The sequence below is a fragment of the Malurus melanocephalus genome, unplaced genomic scaffold (genome assembly GCF_030028575.1).
Source record: "Malurus melanocephalus ecotype Western Australia unplaced genomic scaffold, MMel_1.1 scaffold_173, whole genome shotgun sequence".
Lineage (NCBI taxonomy): Eukaryota > Metazoa > Chordata > Aves > Passeriformes > Maluridae > Malurus > Malurus melanocephalus.
The window spans coordinates 1,256,146-1,272,752 of record NW_026623405.1 but is presented as its reverse complement, the minus strand read 5'-3'; the positions used below and the strand labels follow the sequence as shown (position 1 = coordinate 1,272,752).

At 44.2% G+C, this 16,607-nt stretch overlaps 1 long non-coding RNA gene across 2 annotated transcripts; it reads right to left on the bottom strand.

Annotated features, from left to right (window-relative positions):
- Window positions 1–536: 536 nt before the first annotated feature.
- Window positions 537–9,749, bottom strand: LOC130577295 (uncharacterized). Of its 2 annotated transcripts, none has more exons than XR_008965754.1 (3): window positions 9,682–9,749; window positions 1,308–1,436; window positions 537–1,139 (listed from the first exon to the last, which is right to left on the bottom strand). It is a non-coding gene; the product is annotated as an uncharacterized LOC130577295 (long non-coding RNA). The 2 variants fall into 2 exon arrangements; XR_008965753.1 differs by lacking the exon at window positions 9,682–9,749 and adding an exon at window positions 6,800–6,964.
- Between the last annotated feature and the right edge of the window lie 6,858 nt (window positions 9,750–16,607).

Below are 16,607 nucleotides of genomic sequence, written 5' to 3'. Positions count from 1 at the left end.
AAAAAATAAAAGAAAAAGAAAAGAAAAAGAAAAAAAGAAAAAGAAAAAAAAAAGAAAAAGGAAAAGAAAAAAAGGAAAAGAAAAAGAAAAAGTTTTTAACTGAGAAATGGAAAGAATCCAAGTTCTAACCCAGAGTAAAAGCACAGAGAGAGCATGAAACACACAAATCATCCTGGGGTTCGCAGTTGATAAAGTTATTAAAAAAGAAAAAAGGAGGAAAAGGGGGGGAGAGAAAAAAATCCCTTTGTTTCTGCCCTATACCTTGAGGCTGTGGGAGCAGAGGGAGGGAGTGCAGAACGAGTCCGACCGGAGCCCAGCGCTGAGCCCCATCCATCCCAGCGGGAGTGGGCATGGGCTGGTGCTCCCCAGCTCCCCTCTGCTCAGCTCTTGCCAACAGCCGGGGAGGGTTTGCTTGCAGAAACTCGCCACTTTTTTTACTTTTTTTTTTTTTTTTTTTTTTTTTTTTTTTTTATGTCTTCTTGTCCTTTAAGTTTTAAATGCAGTGCTTTGTACTTTACAAATGCAGGATTTTTTTTTTTTTTTTTTGAATTATTATTATTAGCAAGTGGGAGAAAAGCAGCTTTTTAAGGCGGGCGGGCCGGAGGCTGGATGCGGCCGGAGCGCGGGTGGGGTGCGGAGAGCCCCGGCGGCTATTGGGCCATCAGCTTAGCAACAGCGAGSAAAGGGCCAACCCCAGCGTTTGTACAGCTGGGCCACCTTCCAAGGATGGGTGCCAAACGCTCCKCTCCTCTGCCAAGAAAACAAACAAGGGCACTTTTAAAAACTCCRCAGTTAAAGAGCGTCCCCCCCGCTTCTCTTCTGCACAAACTCCCCTCGCTCGCAGTTAATGATCTCTTTTCCCTTTTGTCGCAGGGAACTGTCACTTGTGCAGGTTTYAGGAGTGGTTTCCCCTTTCCTGGATGTGGCAGGCTCCCCTCTCTGCAGGCTGGAGCAGGCTCTGGAGTGAGCCCGTTCCTGCTCTGATGCTGCAGGTTCTCTCYTTTCCTCCCTCATGGCAGAAATCTCTGCCGGCTGCATCAGCATCGAAACCTGCTTGCCACTGCCACGCTTTTATAGAACTTACATAATTTACTGCCTGTGTCACTCTCTCCTCTGCTACCTCTTCATTCRTTTCAAGCCTGTTAAAGAAGTGGAATAAGAAGCACTTAAATAGGGAAAAGAGTGGCTTGTGGCCATGATTTTTTTTTTTTTTTTTCAGAGGAAGGGAAAAAAAGAATTCGGGAATTCTGGTTTCATTTTATTAAAGATATATTTTTACATTACATTTTTAGTGCGGTCTTTCTTACATATTAGTCTTTGTGATTGCTGAAGTTGGGGTAGCGCCAAACTTTTGCTGAGAAGAAATACGGGCTATGCTTTTTTTACCAGCTGAGAAACGTGCAGGTCCATACTGTGTCCCAAAATCTCCTCTTTCCCTGTGAAGGAGAAAAGYAGAGAAGTCAGAGCCCATTTCCAAGAAACACCAACTGCCTTCAGGTCCCCGTGGCTTAGCGCCTGCCCAGAGAGAGAGCTYGCCTTGGATCCTGACTTTCAATGCACCAAAGGAGGAAAATGGAATTGACTTTGCYGTTTCTGTTGTTGTTGTTGCTATAAGACACTCTGTAGGAGGTGAAGCCAAACACACCTCTGGGGAAATAYTAAACACTTCACAGAGAAAGGCCTAAAGAGGCAAATATTGCAGCCCTTTTCTCACGCCAGTCACCCCATTAACTTCAGAGACTCTGCTCACATGAGTGAGGCTGGTGGGGTCAGGCCTTTGCACACAGTAGCACCTCCAAAGGTTAAGGGATGTCATTTGCAGTSATGATCTTGTTTCACTTCCTACCTCTCCCTCTGATTTACTGAGAAACCTCAAATAAATCACTTAACCTCTCTAAGAACAAGTTTACTTAAGTGCARGAACATTCTGAGCCTCCAACAATATTTGTGAAGTGCTTTCAGGTCCTTGGAGGAAAGATGTACTTGCAAATTATCAGGGTAGCTGCTTACATGGAAATAAATCTCAATTTCTGTGTATAGCCATATGTCCCAGCTGCATCCCAATCTTGTGTCTGCATAGCAGTGGTCATGTACCATAATCTACTTGGATTCCATGGGGGAAAAATGCGGGAAAGCAGCTTGAAAGGGCATCTCACTCATTTGCAAACAGGTYCTTGGTTCCAGAGGGTTGGGCTTTGGGCCTCCTCTGTGGAGCATTTCATCCTCAAAAATGTCCATCTGATATATTGAGGGGTGTGTTTCTGCAGCTGCAATCTTAACTGAGCTGCAGTTCACTGATGTGGTACCCATGGTCCACYCATTATTTGCTTTCTCAAAACGCCCAAACATCCGTTATTGCAAAAGAAAACGGACCGGGGGAGATTTTTTATGAATAGCAAAGAAACATGATGATGGGAACTCGTGTGGTTGTGACTGTGCTCCCTGTCCTGGGCAGAACTAGGAAATATATGAACAACAACAGGAACCATGCAAAAAAAATAAGATTTTGGGTAAAGGTTCAGTTCAGGAAGAAATGGGAAGGAGCTTCCTTTTTATCTGTACTGGTTCTGCTTATCTTTTACTAGAGACWGTTTTTAGTGATGAGGAAGTAGGAGAAGAAATCCATTTGTGTTTTCTCATGACACAGCGAAATACACAACCTAATAACTCAGAATAACATCCCTTCTGCCCTAAAGAAATAATCTCACAAAATTAAACCAAGACTTTATCCAGAGATTGCCCAATTCAACAGTAAATTTCCATTCAACTGAAAAGGCTTCAAATAAAGCCTTCATGTGGGAATCCAGCAAACCGGAGCAACTTCATAAATGCTCAATAGTAATTCAGGACTGGAATCTAAATTATTTTTCATTCATTACTTAGGTGAGCAAAGAGCTGCATGTTTTGATGGGAATTTACAGGACTACAAACCAAACAGGACAAAATATTGTGGCACACGAGGACAGCTGGATCAACCTGAAGCGCCATTTGTCATCCTGCTCTCCCCAAGAACAATTTCCCCTCCTGTRCTGCTGGCTCCAGCACGTCCAAAATAACCCCACCACCCTCTACAGCACCCTTTACAGCTATCCAAAATTGTATTTTATTTAAAGGGTACATCGTTTGTGTCAGTAATTCCTGCAGGCCCGTAATTGCTTTTATAACACCTGGTTATGGTAGGCAGTATAATTCGCCAAGAAGTTGATATAAATGCATTTCATAACATGCTTTATATAATTCATTATTAGAGGACATTGCTGCATCTGTAATTAYGTTTGCAAATGCATTTTATTGAGTTCTATATAAAAATATGCAGGACTAGAACCAGCTCTGAGGCTGCAGAAGTATATATACACTTTGCTACCTTCCAGGTCTTTTTTTTTCCTTTGTAGTCAACACTACAAAGGGGAAAGAGCAAAATTTAACCTCGATTTCCTAGCAGATTTTAACCCAAGAATCCTTGAACCTGGGGACAGTTCAGACCTTCACTGGAATCCTGTCATTTTAYTAGTTTTAGTTTCTACAAGTGGTTCTGTGAGTTCTGGCTCCAGGCTGATGGAATCTTTTGGTGCTGCAGACACCATGGTGAGAGGGCGAATTGCATTTGGTGCAGGCACACATTTACCTGCAGAACCCACACAGCTAACTGAGCTGGGATCTACTAYAGCTGGTGCTAGAAATGGTAAATTTAGGCTGATTTCCCAACCTCTTCTTGGAAAGTACAAGCCAGAGAGAACCTGGGTTGATTGCCACATCCCAGATCAACTTTGAGTGACCAGCAGCCTGGGGAAGAGAGATGGTCACTCCTGTCACTGCTCCTGATGCCCATTTGGCTCACTGCAAGCCATGGAACCTACAGATTTCCTAGAAAACCTCTCCTTTATGCTGTTAATTTGCAGGAGTCAGGCGGTTCAGASAGCAGCAGCCTGTTTTCTCATTTTTTTCAATAAATGCTCTTTCAGTCTGGGTTGATAATTTCATCTGAAGTCCACCACAAGCCCTTCTATACACTGAGCAAATACATGGCTAAATTCATCTATTGTGAGCCTGTTATCTCTTGTGTACTTAAAAAATAAAGAACGTGTGAGTTTTGGTGTATTTTTTTTCTCATGCATGGAAATGTGGTAAAAAGCTCAGACAAGGTAAATTAATTATAGTTCGAACCTTTTTCCATTTATGGTGAACTTTCTCCTTCCCTCCCAGCCCCCTAAGGAACCACATTGTAAAACACTCTCTCGAAGAGGTTTTATCTCATCCTGCCTTGCCTCCATTTCTCCACTCCTCTAGTGAATATTTGTCTTTTCTACCTGCTGCCCAGTTAAATCAGCCTCAGAGGCAGTGACATATGCCAGATCACAGGGGCTGTCACTTTAATTCCCTGTGCTCATATTTTTCTCCCCCAGTGGGGTGCTGGGGGCAGATGTTTGGAGAAGGGTCCCCTTTGCTGCCTGGCACTCCTGACGTTGGCTGCTAATTCTGGGAGGCGAATCCTGGCCCAGAGTTGAGCAGGAGGCTTCCCCCAAGTGCAGTCCAGGGCAGGTTYAGGATATTGGAAATGAAACCTCACACCTGACAGCAGAGCTTTTCAGGAGCAATTTCTTGCAGTTTCATCTCAACCACCTTGTATGATTCCTGCCTGAAGGCACAGATCTCCACAGGTTGTGCATGTGAACGCTGCTCTGCTCTCTGCTCTCAGCCTGACGCTGTTTTCCCTGCACTCTGGTGGCTCTGGAACATTCCACAGCATCACACCCTGCTCAGGGTGAGCCCTCGTGGGGACAGATGGCTGGAGAGGTGGCACATCCCTCACAGACCCCTGCAATGGGCAGTCCCTGCCCTGTGGCCGCTCCCTGCTGTGGATAAGCCAACAGCTGCATATTCTGCACTCCGTCCTCCTCAGATGAAAGGGGAATGATGTTCCCTTTCCCTTTAACACAAATCTGCCTCTCAAATTCAGCTGACACAGGTTGTGAGACCATTATCCTGTGGGGTACACCTCAGAGTCCTTAGAAGCCAGTGGAAATATCTCTGTTGACTTCACACAGCTTTCATGGGAATCTTGATGTCAAAATCCTCGTCAGGTCCAAACTGCAATCCCTACCTGGCTTCTTAGGGGTATCAGTAATTTTTCTGCCTGCCTGACTCTGAGAACCTGTTCTTCTGACAGCAGTTTTTCTCAGGAGCAAAGTGAAACCCTAAAGCTTCTGATGGTTTGCTGAAAACCCCCAGCTATATAAAGCTTCCATCTCTGGCACTGCATGGAGCCCTAACCCAAGTCTTCCTCAGGGCAGCAGAAATTTAAGGYTTGGCCAGATAAAAGAATGATAGGACAAAATATCCATGATTTTTTAATGGGCTACATTTTGGGATTCAAACTGATGTTTATCAATAAAATACTGGAAGGAGGAAAAGTCAAATCATGTTAATGCAGCCTCCTTGGCAGAAGTAGTCAAATTGTAGCTCCTGACTGGTGGTAAAGAATAAAATGGGCCATGACCCTCTACACCCATATCAGGGGAGACCCTTACACATTTCTGTCCTGAAAAAAAAGCCACTTTTCTTTGGTGTCCTCTCAAGAAAGATACAGCTCTCAACACCACACCTTCCWTTTCAAGCCAGAAGTTAACACCATCTCTAAAGAGACAGTGATATAACACACATTTCTAAGTGTGAGTATCCAGGGAGTGATAAATTGAGGGTTTGGGTTTTAGTTACATTAATAATGCATCTAGAAAARCTGTTTGAAAATAAGAAAGTGATACATTTTATGCTGCGCAGTTTGTGGGGCAGAAATGGAAAGAAGAAAATTCATTTTTACATCTCCTTTGTAGCTCTGGGTCAAGGTGACTCCCAGCATAGGCTGGAACAGCCCCACTGGCAACCTCCTACACATCTGCCTCATGTTGCTCCAGCTCCTCTCCCCGGCTTAGTCACCTCTCCCAGCATATTTTAGGGGAAGACCTGGGAGAGATAAAGCTCAGGATTGCCTGTCCCCTCCCCAGGATGGCCTGGGGCATGACATGGGGGCTCTTTCTGGTCCTTTTGTCCTTTTTCCTGATCTGAGTAAAGCATTTCAGTGGGTAAACTGTGCCCAGTGGTAAATCATGGAAGACATGGCTGGAGCAGAGCTTTAATTTATTAATATCCAAAAGAAAGTGAGCAAACTGTTTCTACTGAACTTGGACAACTACACAAACCTGACATAAAAACACTTTGCAAATGCTGGTGTTGCAGCATGAATTTGCTCCAGCTGTCCTGGTACAAGGTGGAAGACCACGGGAATGAAGATCTTCCTCTGCTCCCTGCTTTGCCTTGCTATGAGAGTGCTGGGTTCACCCACAGAGCGAAGAATCCCAGCACAGGACACTGGCAATGCCACATTTTTCGCAAGAAGGGCTGCTCACACACAGGGCTGCTTGTCCTGGGGGCTGTCAGGACAGAACCCTGCACTTGGGGATACTTTCCACGAGRTGGGAAAGGGGCATTGCTTAACAAAGCAAGGCTACAAGGCTTCCCAGCATAGCACTGGCAATTAAATCAGCCTCTGAGCCGCATGTGATTGTGCCTTAAGAAATCAGAGTGATTCAGAATGGTTTGGGTAGAGGAAAATATTCCCTTAAAGGATCCTGCCTGGGCTTCCCAATGCGTGGAGGGTGGGAGAGGAGAGTTTCCCAGCCCTTGTGCAAAGGTGAACTCTGCCCAGAAAGAAGAAACTCGAGCCCACTGCAGCCACCTAAGGGCATTCCAMCAACCAAAATGGAAAATTAATTAAGAGAGTGAATCATTTGCTGAGACTCACTGGGTTTTGTAGTGCTTTGGAGCTCGTCTCTTCTGTCAGTAGGGAAGCTCTTGATCCAGCACAGTGTTTACAGTCACGTTTCCATAGAGCCCTGGTGTGCAGAGCCAGCTGGTGGGAATGACCTGCAAGACCTGTTTATAGACCTCCATTACAGAGCCTCTCATTTTCTTGGATGATTATCGTAGGTGTCAAATAAAGCTAGATTACCTGTTTTATGTCTTAGAATGATAAGCAAGCCAAAGCAAGTCGTTTGGCTCGTGCAGTTATACAGGTATACCTGGATGTATGCATACATACATTATTTCAAACACTCAAGGCAATCTCACAGCCTTTCTTGTTGGGATTTCGAAATCTTTTCGTTTTACCAAAAGGTAAAACGAAACCTCTTGGTGAGGTGATGCCTGAATTTTGGCTTTTCTAGCTGAGCTGCTGGGCTCACCTGCAAGAGTTAACAGGATGGTGAGGACAGAGTGGTTTCATGGGGGCAAAAAGCTTCTCTCCCAGAAGATTGGGGTGGAAGGGGCACCCCAGTCACAGCATGGCTTGGCTCAGCGGCGGTGCCTGCAATGGCAACAAGGAGCTGAAGCATGTGCTGACAGAGCTCATTGCTGGGGAAGCTTATAAATGACTCCTGGCACTCCAGTTGGCAGTGGCCAGTGTTACCAGTCCTGCCATTGCATAACATCTGCGCTCTACCACAATCGCCAAAACAATCAAGCAGGAAAGCAAGCTAACGCTTGTTGGGGAATAAGCTCAGCAGTCGCTCTAACATCACACATTTTTCCAGCCTGCAGCTCCACCTCCTTCTCTTTAGCTGCCTGGGACSAGTGGGCTCCTGGCTGGTCCCCGGAGGCCCCACCTTGGCGGGCGTGGTGGGGAGCAGCCGTGCTCCCGCGGGCAGAGATGTGCTCAGCTTCGGGATGCGCTGACTCAGTGATGCRGGGCCGATTGCAGCCCCAGCCAGCCCCAGCCGGTGCAAATGTGTGCATTTACCAGCACAGACACAACCACAGCTCTGTAAATGGATTCCAGAGCCCGGACAGCAGAGAGCTGGCTCGGGCTGGAGCCTCTCATGGTGCAAATGAGGGTACGTGGGAGGCCTTTGCGCTGCCGCAGCTTGGGTCAGCTGAATTCTCSGTGGAGCCCCGTTCCTCAGCATAATCAAGAGGTGCTCAGAGACAGCTCTAATTAAAACAGATTGTCACGGCCCCGGGGAGGCTGCTGCAGGAAATGGAGTTCAGTGGGACCGGGGGAAGCTCTAGGAAAAGCCCCTTTCTCTCCTGCCTATTCCAATATATTAGTTTATGTCCTCAAAGGATCYACTTCTCAAAGGTGTGTCCTAAAAGCCAGCTGATTCCAGTTCCTGCAGGGTGAGCCTGAGACCGAAGCAACCCTTGYAAGAATGTGAAGCCCTCGTTGGAGAGCAGCTTCACTCCCTTTCCCAAAAGGAGCTGCTGCAGCTGACGTGCTGATCCTCTCAAACGATGAGGCAACGTCCCCCGAGAAGAGAGGGTGTCTCTCTCACAGACAAACCCTTCCAAGGCTGCTGGGCCRCATCCAAAATCAGCTCAAGTACATGGAGAGTCCTTCCACTGATTCCAAAAAGGTTTGACTTAGGCCCAGACGTCAAAGCCAACACCATAAACCCTGCCTGGAAGCCAATCCATGGCCGAGTACCAACCCCTGAGCAGAATTGTGGTGTGCTCACAGCGAGGTGCCCCATCACCCTGCAGGATGCTGCCTCCAGCACCAGCTCCTTGCTTCCCAGGGGATTTAGCTCCCATTACTGCACTGCAGCTCTCCAATGTCCATGCGACAAAAACATGGATAACAGCACCAAGACCCACAGCCRCCAGGGAAGGTCACAACCCTCGCTGCCAGGCGGAGATGGGGGAGGAAAAAAGGACAAAAATCAACAAACCCACAAAGTTTCTATACATAAGGAATGGGGGCGCCGAGCTCTGTGCTAAATAGTGGAAAAATCTGTATTCCCCCACAACCAAATGGAGCAAAATGATGGCACAACTGCCTCAGTGCTTTAATCAGCAGGACAAGTCAAGCCTTTTATTCCTTTGTATATTCCAGTCAATGGAAAGTTATTGCTTAATTAACCCCCTTGAATGAATACCTGATAATTAATAAACCCATATACTGTACCCCAAGGCTTTGAGTTTAAGAAATCTCTTCTGTTCAAGTATGAAAAAAGAAAACATGCTGAACTAATGGGAAATAATTCTGGTAGAAGGCAAACCAATTAGGATTAGTGAATTCCATTTCATTTAAAGTTCCAAGAYAGAGAAGTAATTTATCTAGTAAATTAATAGTGTTAGTGACTTTCCCAATATATTAGCAAGTCTTTCSTATCATATTAGTGAAAACCAAGCTGGCTAATACAATAAAAGACTTATTATAAAGGTATGAAGGTTACTAATGTGATAAGATTTTTGCATCCAATTAGTATTAAAAGAAGGCCGCTCTAAAATGGACTTTTACATTTATTTATATGATTWCCCAACCTACTGTAGAGACCACAACTTTTATCTGAACAAATCATTAATCCTCCTCCCAAATTTGGAGCTACTGTGTGTTGTGTTCCTCATGCAAAACTGCAACGTGTGCCCCTATCTGCAGATCTGCATGGGTAACTGGCACAGATTATTTGGTCTGGCTGCATTGTGTTTAGCACAACACTGCCGTGGTTTTGCATTCTCCTAACCTTGGATCAGCGAGAGGCTGCTCTAATCAGATACAGCAGCCTAAAGGCAAAACAATTATGCTGAAATTATCATATGGAATAAAGCCAGAGCTCCATCTTGTCTGCTATCCTGTCTTCATCAGTTGCTGGATCCTCCCACCCTTCTCTGGAGCAAGGTGAAAAATACCTGCTGCGCCGACCTGATGGAGTGATATACTTGTAGAGGCATTTCTTCAGAGCATGAGCAGATCCTGGTTTCCTGAATGGAACAGAGAGGTTTACGTCCTTTATAAAATCCAGAATTACAAATTTTAATGTTATAATAGATACCTGTGCAGCTGTGTCCAACAGAGGCTATGCTAATGTGTCAGTGAGCTGCAGAGGAGAATTTTCTATGGCATGAAAAGGAAAATGCTTTGGTTAATCTTAAAGCATGCTGGGTTTTAGATACACTGTACTATTAGATACACAGCTTTTTTTTTTGTTTTGTTTTGTTTTGTTAGAGGTCTCAGCTTCCTCCCAATGCCTTTGCTGTGGGTGCTGTGGCAGAAGAGCAGATTTGCCTTCAGTGCCAACTGCAGTGAAGGTTGCACATGGTAGCACACAAAAATGGAAAAGACAAGAACCAAAAAGAAGCTTTGATGCATTTATTCGGCCCAATGTTGTAAAAATAGGTAAAATTTTTGATTTTAATGTAGTTAATCTTATTCAGTTCTGAAGTGTCTGCCTATGTACACAGCCTTGCAGTGTGCTCTTACACAGTCTTTGGAAAGAAAGTTTTTAGACTGTCATAAAATCCCTTCTTACTGAGTTGGCAGTAGAATTGTACAGAATCAGAACCGTCCACACGGGTRCTAAGAAATCAATTGTATTAGAGAATATAATTGGTGCTATTTTTCATCTTTAGAGTTCCTGCAAGAGTGGTTTCCTTAGGTAGATCAAATTAGTAAAGTAGAAACAGCTGCAGTCGATTGTCCATTGTTCGGGTCGAGGTTTGGGTGATAAAGACTGATCACAGTCAGGGGATGGTAATGTGGGAAGATATACTCCTGCACATTCCTCCCAAACCGGAGCTGTGACTGATCTGATTCATTTCRTCCCCTTAAATCACTGGAAATTGTCTTAGTCTGGATCTCAGACTTATGTCCTACCATAAAAAACCCAGCCTCTTACACATGGGCTTGGAATTTTGCCTAACTTTGCAATTCTCACACCTCTGTGCCCCCGAGGCAGAGCTGATACAGAGCAAGCACAGGTGTGTGCAGGTGAGCTCCATGCCAGRCTTTGTACTGATACAGGAGTTTAAGGAGTGGAAAAGCTCTGGATAAATTCCACCCCAGAGGACATCATGAACTTTTTTTTTTTTTTTCCGCCCTGTCCCATAAATTTAGACCAAGGGAATTCCCGGTGAAGTGTAAGGTCAGTCTTTTAACAACACCAAAAGCTGCTTTTTTTTTTTTTTGCTGCAACAGTCAGTCTGAGATATCATTGAGACAATTGCTGCAGTTAAATTTAACACAAAACCTCTGCCTCTCAGARTGTAGGAAGAATAATTATGCAAGTGTAGTAACAGGTATATTTAACTTCATAACTCATTTATTGCCCTTGTGGGGGTGAGGAAGGATCCCACAACATTAAACCAGACTGAGCATGGAGGTAACCAAATTTCTGTGCCTTTTTTAGAAACACCAGATCGTGGCTGCATCTGAATGGAGGAAAAAAAAATGAGTGATTTAAATTATTTCAAGGGTGAAGACAAAAAGGAGGAAAAGAGAGATAGAGGAGGAGGAGGAGAGTCAGGAGGTTAGAGAGAAAAATAGGAAGRGAAGCAGAGAGACAAGTGGGAATGTGCACAATAGGTAATTTTTACACCTACAAAGAATAGAGAAATTAACAGGGAGAAGACACGAGAGAGGGATGGAGGCTTTGGTCGTGGTCACTGGAGGCACCAGCAGAGATCCTGGAAGAGCAACTGGAGAAGGAGGAAGATTTCTGCAGTAAAGGAGTTAGGGGTGCTGTAGGAAGGAAAATAAAATTACTGCAAACCACCACAAAAAAAAAACAGAGAACTGAAGAAAGAGGTCATGGGAACAACAAATACCAGGGTGGCTGTGGGGGCTGGGGAAACCAAGATGATTTGATAAGGGAATTCAGATTCAGAGGTCAAAGGGGGAAAAGTTCTTGGTGAAAAATAGGTCAAGGGAGCAGTCTGACTTCATCATTTTACTTTTCAAACCTTTAATTTAACAGTTGCTAATGACAGGCAGTGCACAAAATGACAGTTGTATTACCCTCCAACACTGATGTAAAAATAGGCATAATCCTGTTTTTGTGATGATTAATGCAGTGTGAAAAAGATAATTAAACGAGGCCTGGTGTACTTTTGCTTTCCATGCCTCACTGCTACCTTTCCGTGGCTCCTGCTCAATCTCCTTGAAAATCTATTAGGCTCTGCTACCAACATTTTATCACTTTTCCCGTGCTGGGTTAGATGTGCCCTCCCTGAATTCAGACAGGAAAGGATTCCTGGGAGGAGGCAGAGAGCTGCCCTGCCTGCCACCTCCCACTCATGTGATTGCCCGACTCCGAGAGAAATTCCAGCCCTGAAAGGTCTTACTGGTAATGCTCACTCTCAATTAGCTACTTCATGGAATAATAGCAACTTTTACCCCTTCATCTGGGTTAGAAAAACCCTTGGCAACCGAGTTAGCTGTTGAAGGTGATGCACTTCACCAGCTCACAGTCTGAAGTCTCATTTCTGAGAAGCATGGGAGAGCAGTGGAGGTGCTCTAAAAACATTAAAAATACCCTATAGAAAATATCTGCATATTTGTAGAAATTATTTTTTTTTTTTTAGTTCTACTTTGGAATTTTATCTCTATTCTACTTTTTATTTTTTTTAAACTAAAAAAGGCATTAAATGTCTGAAAAGAGATTTTCTTAGTTATTTTCTTTGCTGATGGCCTAGAAATTTGCTGGATTTGATCCGAAATAAACTGCAGGCAGATGTCAGCTTACTCCTGACATTGTCAAAAATGGATTTTCTTGCTTTATGCCACCCCATACACAATCCAATGCACATTCAAAATACATAATGGTCTGATAGTTTAAAATTATTGCTTGATCCTACGGCTGTGGAAAAGCAGTGGAGTCAGCCAGTGATTCTTTGGGGTGCATCAGCGACAGAGGCAGGACCAGAACTGAAGACACTGCAATACCTYCTGCTTCTCCTTCCAGCTCCCAAAGCAATAAAACCTCTCTATGCTAAATTAGACTATTGATCAGTGGCTACCATTCCTAATGGACATCCTGTCTCTCATGTCTGGGATTAGGATGTTCTTTCTGCTGCTGGATAATCTTAGCACTRTACACACGCTCTTTCTCTGCTAATGACTGGCTACAGGAAGAAATATTTCCCYGTTGAGTTGGGTTTTTTTGAAAATCTCATCGCACAGGCTCACGTGAGAYGAGGCAGAAAGGCCAATTTGTGACCTGGTGTGATCTGATCACATTCAATCTAGCTGCCAGGTATCTGGGTGCCTTTCTGTGAAGGGATGTTACGTCATTAAACCACTATCTGCARCACACTCTATGATACCCTGATAATTCAAGATATCATGTCACAATGTTCATTAGAAAGAATAAGAAAAACAACAACAAAAAAAAGAAAAGAGCCAGCCAAACCTTTYTTCCTGTACTGGTGATGGTCAAATGATAAGCATGACCTGAATGTTACACACCCCAAAGTTCTGAAACAGAACCACAGCCGGCACATGGGGTAGCCCCGACACACTGAACCTCAAGCTCTCTGTGATTGCATGAGAAATAGGGTGAGAGGCTCCTTCCCCTGTGAGCCAAAACCCACACGTGCTCTCACACAGCCACAGCAACATCTCCCATGTGCTCAGCAGATCCTGCTGTGTTTGGGGGATGGACAGACAGAAACAGCTCCTGCTCTTGGCCATGTCCGAGGGTTGATGGACAGGGAAGACAGGAGCAGGTGAAGAGGACAGTAGTTGTGTCAGACAACATCATTCTAGGTCAGTTCTTTCAGATCCTTTATCTTTTGGACAGGGCAGAAGATCACACATCAGTTAAGGTTTTGTCCAGCAACCTGAATATATTGCTACAGCAGGACTGGGAACACTTTTTATCCACTTTATTGAAATCTCCAAAATCTGCACACAGCTTTTCTGCGGGCATGCATCTATTCTATTTTCACCCATCTTTTTCCCAGACAAAAACACTACTTATATCTAGCTGGTAAGTCCCAGGCTGCATCCCAGAGGCCAATCTGTGTGACACAGGACAGCCCAGGGGAGAAAGGAGCCACTCTCTGGTTAATGCACCCTAAACTGTTTCATGCTCAATGTCAGGCTCTGGTGGTGAATTCACAGCCTGAAAAAAAGCTGGAAAAATGGACATATCTGACAGAGTTCATAGCACTTTCCCTGCTTTTTCTACATCCACAACCAGCATCCAAATGGATGTCAAGGTTTGTTTTTTGTTTTTTTTTTCTTTAAGTGTAAGCTGTTTTCTGTCTCGCTGTGGCCTGCAACTCGGTGTGCAAGATGTACTATGGCATTATGAGAYAGTGACAGCTGCTGAAGAAATGCTGTGTTATAAACATGCAACGATGCAGTGAACTGGCAAATCCATATGGCTGGAAAAATGAYGAGGAGCAAGAAGAAAAAAATTATTCCAGAGTTTTTGAACAAAATASATAGTCAGTAGCTTGCTTCAGCTTGCATGCCCTAATCACAGCTTTTTCTTTAATGGAAAAAAGTTTATGTTCACTTATACACACATATAAATATATCTCTATATAAATAAATATATATATKTAGCATTATCCTCRGGATGATCTACRTGTGGCTGGAGAAGCAGAGGTGATATTTTCATATTTCTGCCTCTTATTTCTTTGAGCTCTTTGGCTGAACAACCAGTGCTTTGAATAATCCCAGTGCAAACTCTTTCAGGTACCCCCCACCAAAACCTATGTGCATTTTCCCCCTCTCTGCATGCAGATGGATAATCTCTGCAAATACACCAGGGAGAGGTCAATCACTCACTTCTGCAGTGTCATCAGTCATGGTGGATTCTCTGAGTGTYAGAATAAATGAGCATGGACAGGATGGACATAGGAACGGCTGAGGGAGACCCCAAAACCACATGGAAATGTTTAAACAGCTTATACATGCCCTGGTAATTGATGGATCCCAGCGAGCAGACRCATCCATTGCTTTTAAAAACGCTGATAAATCCAAGCCCATGACACATGCTTCTTAGGAAAGYAAGTATTATGGCCTTTTAAAAAACCGAATGAGGAGATGGAAACTTGCAGTCCCGTCAATCCCCATTTTCAAACCTGGCTGCTGCAGTTTGCTTCCCGTTTCTGAAGGGAGCTCCTAATGAGGGSGGCACAGCTTCATGGGCATCTTGTGCTAATGGTGGCGACACAGCCCCTCCTCAGTCCATCCCTTCTTGCTGGGGCCCTAAACACAAGATTAAAAATCCCAATTTTGTYGCATGGATTTGCACTTACAGCCCCAAAGCAGATGGAACCAGAAGCCGAAGCTCGTGAGTCTGCTCTTTTGGATGGCACTTTTCCATCCACCTTTAATCAATGATGTCTGAGAAATGAAGGCTCAACGAGGACGCAGTCCAGCCCTGGCAACATTTCCCAATGCTCCATAATAATCCTCAGACTTTTATGGAGAGTTTTCTCCCCGGTGATTTTTTTCCCTTGTCATTTAGTGCCACTATTTCAGATTTCCTCTTGCTGAACTGCTGGAGTTTCATCAGTGCATCTATATAGAGCATGAGAATATATTTGGAAAGCTTATATCCAAGGGCCATTGGAGATGACTAACATTTTTACACTGCACAAAAGAAGAGAAAATAAATTTAGGAGTAGCAAATAGAGCCACTGTGTTATTTCCTTGCCTGTAAATAAATAACTGTAACACTTCTATTCCAATCGTGGAGCTGGGTATCCAGCATCTTTGTGGGGAAGGAACATTTCAGGCAGCCATAAATGTTCACCCAAGACATTGACAATGAAGGCTTAAGACAGCACAAATTATAGGGAACATGAAAGAAGCCCTGCTTCCCTTGAAGACACCACCTGTTTAAGCACCTGGGAAAAATTATTCATAGCACTTTACCACTACACAGACAATAAAGATCCTATGGAAATGTCTTTGTTTAAAATCAACATTTATGGCCCAGATTTCATAGAAGGCTATGTAAATCCTAACTGATGCAACAAATGCAAAATGAAACCCTTATAAACATGGGCCCTGCACACCAGGATCCAGCACAAGACCGTTTAAGCTTTAGAATTTAATTCTTTCAGAGCTGAGACCCAAGACCAGAATTTTCTCCCTTCTAATCTTCATTCTGGTTTGTTTCATCTCAGTACATATTTATATAATTAACTTTCTCCCTGTACAAAACTGCCCTCCTCAGCTGAATACCTATTAACTGAAAAATGGGAGCGGAATCCATTGGCATTCATCCTAAAGCTGCCACTGGGTTCTGTGTCCTTGTCCAGCTCACCAGAGATCTGATCCCATAGGAACAACCCAAATCCCTGTAGCTGCCCCCCTCCCTTTGCTGTGCAGATGGATGATCTCTGCATTCACCAGGAAAAGGGAGGCAGGAGACAGRAATCAATCAGATGAGAGCCCAGGTGATGTGTGTCCTTCTCCCCATCCCCAGGAAACACTTCCAAGCCTTCATTCCTCGGCTTTGTGCCTGATTTACTCATCTGCAGAGCAGGAGCCGGAGTATTTCACATCACGCCGTGATCACAGTTATAATTTAGAAGCCTTATGATGCTTCCACGGAAATTTAAAATATTATGTTTAACAAGTATCCCGTAATTTAATTTTGAACAATAAATTTCACAGCTACCTCGCGCTGCTTTGATTTGTTTCCGAGCCCTGTTTGAGGATCTCCTGAAACCAATTAACATGTGTTCTCCAGCCATCTCATTTTGACCCTTTAGTCGCTGGAACCTTTTGAAAATGAACATTTCTCCAAGGTGGAGCAAGGCTTTGGGTGTATTTGTGTCAGTACGTGGCAGATGTGGCCCGTCATCCATCCAGA